This window comes from Asparagus officinalis, chromosome 3 (genome assembly GCF_001876935.1).
Source record: "Asparagus officinalis chromosome 3, Aspof.V1, whole genome shotgun sequence".
Classification (NCBI taxonomy): domain Eukaryota; kingdom Viridiplantae; phylum Streptophyta; class Magnoliopsida; order Asparagales; family Asparagaceae; genus Asparagus; species Asparagus officinalis.
The window spans coordinates 14,593,857-14,599,336 of NC_033796.1; positions in this window are offsets into that span (position 1 = coordinate 14,593,857).

Here is a 5,480-nt window from a genome sequence, read left to right on the forward strand (position 1 = left end):
TGCACAAGAAACATTAGTCTTGGAGGATTTATGTGCATCATAGCAAAACTTAGCTAAATGACATTGACGTCCACAAATAGAACACTTATAAGTTTTGCTATATATGTGTGCATAATGAGTGGATGATTTCTTAGACTTGGCACACATATCCATAAGCTTCTTATGATTATTAATGCATATTTTTAAAGTTGAATCTAAAGATGAAATACTATTTTTCATAAGATTCAAGTCTTCATTTTTAGGCACATATGTATTTAAGAAGCTGTATCATTCTTTATGTTCTCTACTTCTAACATGGCATCAATCTTAGCATGAGATAGGCTAGCAATAGATGAGATCAAATTTTTATTTTCCAAATTTAATAAGTCATTGCTTTCTTTAAGCATAGTATTTTCATTTTCAATGACATCAAATTTGGACACTAGCTTCTCATGATCGGATTTTAAATTATCATGCTTGCTTTTTAAATCATTAAAATCATTTTGCAATTTGTTAAAGGCATGCAATAATTTTTCACTAGCACAAGCAAGTTCATCACTAGATAAATCATTATCGGGTTCGAACTCGCAAACCTCACTAGGGCTATCGCCTAGTGGCCGTGTGCATGAAGCTCCATATGAACTTGAAGCGGGATCCTCCAAAGCTTGTCGGATCGCCTCCAAGTCCCCTTGATGTGCTTCAATAAATTTCCATAAGGCTCCTTGATGCGCTTCTATGAATTTCCATAATGTATAAGCGCTATCAAAAGAATCAAGCTTGTTAGACATAAATGAATCAAATGCATTTAATAAAAATTCTAACATAAGCTTGTTCATAATAGACATCTTTTTATCATGTTTGCTCCACTTGGATTTCTCCAACGTGGGCACAATATAAGCACAATCAATGATTTCCCATAAATCGATATTTTTAGATTGAACAAATATTTTGAATCTAAAACACCATTGAGCATAAGGGAAAGCATTGAATTTAGGAGCAATACTAGAATCATAGCCTAAACAAGATGCATCATTCATATCCATAATTTGTAAAAATATGCAAGCAAGATACAAATGCAAACAAAACAAGATTAGCACAAAAATATAACTTGGATCTTTAACTCAAGGCGATTAGACCTTAAATCAAAGAGCACCAAGCTCTGATACCAATTGTTGGACCCTAGAGGGGGGGTGATTAGGGTCTTATGCTAATCTAATCCGATTTAAATGCCAATTAAAATTAATTAATAAGTTATCCTAGCAAGTATGAAATACCATAAGATATATGAGCTAGGATAAGCAATATAAACAATGAGATATATCCTATATGATGAATTATATATATATGCAAGGATATATAAACTAACACAAGGGGTAAACAATATGAACTAGATAGTGGATCATATAAATAATGAGCTATGGACAATGGCGATATAAGATATGAACATAAATATAAATGAACGCCAAAGCACACTCAAACACACTATATGATCACGGAGTTCGGACCTTCCGTCCTACGTCTCCGCTCCCCACTCCCGGGGAGAAATCCACTATCACAACCGGGTTTTCTACGCTCACCCGAATAACGTTTACACCTCACAGTGTCGGTTTTCAACGCTCACCGAACAACGTCACTCCTCACACTCGGTTTTCTAGTTCACCGAAAACTTCACAACACACTCGGTTTTCTAGCTCACCGAAAACCTTACACCACTCACAATGTAACAAATATAAATTTCTTCTCTACAATAGATGAGAACTCAATTAAGCACAAACTCAATGTTACAATCTCTCACAACCCTAATATACTATGTATGCAAATACAATAAGCTCAAGTGGGTGTGTGTAACAATGAGATAATATAATCAAATCTAAACTCAATATAAAAACTAGCTTTAAAGAATGATAATCAAATAACTAAGCAAATGTAAAGCTAGATAGAGTTTAGAAAACTTCTCCAATAGATGACAAGATGGAGAGATGGAGATTGGAGCCCAAACAAGAAGATGATCTTCTCCACTTGTGAAAACAATCTTCAAACCAAACAAACACTAAAACACACTTAAACCCTTGTTTAAAACTCTTTAAACTTGTTTAAAACATTTCTTGAGTACCCTTAGAAGTATGAGGGCATGGGGTATATATAGGCTCATGAAACAACCCCAAAAACCAATAAAAACACCCCCAAAACATTAAAATAAACAAAAAACAGAACTAGCCATTACTGTAGCAACGGTCGGTTGCTACAGTACTTCGGTCGACCGGTACGGTCGACCGAGAGGCATATGCAAAGCTGAGAAACGTCCAGAGACATTTCCGGTCGACCGGTCCGGTCGACCGGAGTTACTGTAGCAGTGCGCAGCTATTTTTTAAAATCAATTTAAAATAGTAAATGAACTCCAAAAATTATGAAATTTTGTGAGAATGTTCTAGACATATAGAGTAACATTTCAGAGAAAGAATTTATAAAAAATCTTTTCCCAGTTGAGAGAAATAAATATTTGAACACAAATTTACAGTTTCTGAAAAACTGTTAACATATACGATTTTGTAAAATCAATTGGGCATAGTAAATCAACTCTAAAAATAGTAAAATTTTGAGAGAAGTTTCTAAACATGTATATAAACATGTCAAAGAAAGAATTTCTTGAATATCACTTCCCATTTATGAAAACTCATCTATTTTGTAAAACATGCACGAACATGCACGAACGAAAAACATGATTTTGTAAATTCCATTAAACATAACAAATCAATTCTAAACTTGATGAAACTTTACGAAATGTTTATAAACATGAAAACAAACATGTTAGAAAAAGAATTTCTCAAATTGAATTTCCATTTGTGAAAACTCATGTATTTTGCAAGTATGTCCAAAACATGAAAACCTAAAACCATGCATGTATATATATAACTATATATATACATAGAAACAAAATACGTGTGTGTATATTATATTGAGCTTAGAGTATCTAACACACATAATATAAACCTATACTAAATTACCCAAGCTTGATCTTGATCTTCATTGAGCTCAACTTGGTACACGTTGCGGATGAAGCTAAACTTGGATCTTGAACTTGAATTGTACGATGCTTCACTCCACAATTCCGCCAACCTCCATTTGATATGATCGTTATGGCGCAATCCATCCATCCTCCAACAACGTTGTTTGTCTACAATACATAGGAATGCACAAACACTAGACAAATAACATTAGTAGTAAATTGTTTGTAAATCATCATCAAAACAAGAAGGCCAACAATTATGATGAACGTTAACATGTTCAGATAAAAAGTTAATATGTTATGAGGAGAGTTAACATATAATGATAAAAGTTAACATGTAACAGTTAAAATTAACATAGAAAACAGGTCATGTTCTTGCTGATCATGGGATTTAACAGTATCGTAATTGATTGAAGGATATGTACATAATGTACAAGTGTCTGAGATTTAATAGTGTATCATAACTTGAAGATTATGTACATAATTTGTATATATTATGTACACAATAACCTCAAGATTATGTACATATTATGTACCATAATATTGAGTTTTGATACACATAATTTATATATAATCTTCAGTTTATTATGCACATCAAGTTCTATTTGAATGAACTTGTACATATTCACATGACAACCATAAATATAGTTAACATACAATCTCAATAAATTACACCAAAATTGATCACTAAATAGACACAATACATTTCATTAAAATTTTCATCCAAGTACAACCAAACCACAAGAACACATAGTATAATCAACTGAACAATGAAACATGACACGTTACAAGCAATTCTGGAGAAACTACACAAGTTTAAAAAGTACACATAATATAATCAACTGAACAATGAAACATGACATGTTACAAACAATTCTGGAGAAACTACACAAGAATAAAGAGTACAAACAGTCCTATTATAAAAAATAACATCTTCTTCCTCTTTTTTCTGCAAGCTCACCCATCAAATTCATTTCATCTCTTATCGTTTTCACAACCTCATCCAAGCAATAACAAGTTTTATGTTCTTGTTTGTTCAACCTGAACTCTTGTTTGAGTTTGGAAATTACCTCATGACATCTCAGTCTCATAGTACTTTTCAATCAATTCTATACACAAGGTTGTCAAACCACTCCTGAAATCTACAACCATCATTCTGAAATTATGTATACAAACGAAATTAAAATCAAGTTAAATCATGAGCCATAAATCACAGCCACTTGAGCAAAAAATAATAATAAATCCAAGATTACTTACATGAGGATTTTCATTAGTCATAAAAATTCAAGTGGATGTGATTTATTCAGAGACTCACTTGTAAAGATGCCAGTCGGATGCATATAGTTATCGCCCTTCTGCAAAATAGTGATTAGATTACTGCAGGCTATTGCAATGTATTCACCATTTGGTGAAACAAACAGAGGCGTCCTTTTGGTGAATAATCTTGGCCGTTTATATCGAGTCCATTTCTCTTTAAGCTGTTTGGCACCTTATTTGGCAAGGGAAAACATCTTATGTAAGCTTAAAACAATCCAGAGAACTAGAGTACGAAAAAAAGACATTTTTCATGTAAAACAACTTGGATGTTAATACTCACAATTATAATTTAAAAAACTATAGGAATTCCTTGAAATTTATATGATTCTACGACAGGTCATGGAACCTAATAATGAAGGCTGGATTAATAATAACAAAAATTAGAAAATTAAAACCTTGAAATGAAAGGTCCGATCGCCAACCCCCAAGAGAACTCCTGCCAACCTAAATTCAAGTGGGGGGCAACAATTGATCAGAAGAAAATAAGAAAAATCAAAATACGACAAACAAATAGAGGATTCAAAACCTCTTCTCTGAATGAATCTGAAGATAACGGCCTCTCGGTGTGCTGGCGGATCTCATACGGATCTCATAGAGAACCTCTTCCTCTACTCCTGCCTCTACTTCGTCCTCCACGACGTGCTGGCGGATCTCGTAGATCATCGGGCTTTGAGGGGCAACCCAAGAGTTGGGACTGCAATAGAGTTGGTCTTGGCTTGGTTAGGGAGGAGAAGATGGACAGAGCGCTTGAGTGAGAGAAGAGACAGGAGAAGGAGCCAACTTAGGGTTTATGTTAAGAGGGGAGAGAGTTTCAGGGCTTGAGGGTGCATAGGATTTGGGTTTTTTTTCAGGATTTATGGGTTAAGAGGAAGGTTTCTTTACTGAGAGATGAGGGTATTTTCGGTAAGCTTTAGAAAATACGTAGAGTACAGGTACAAAAGTGAGTTTTTGGGTCTGAGCCACATTTTTTGGCTTTTTTTTGGGGTTAAAGAGTAATGGAAAAAATTGGTGGGGCTGTACCACATCAATTTTCACAATTTGGAGCCTTGAAACATTTTTCCCAAATATATATATATATATTCTTGTAGGCTTTTTTTCGCGTTGCAGTTTCTAGTATATATTTACACGCTGATATTTTTAGCAAAATAATACCTAACATTCTAAGTATGGCTGTCCA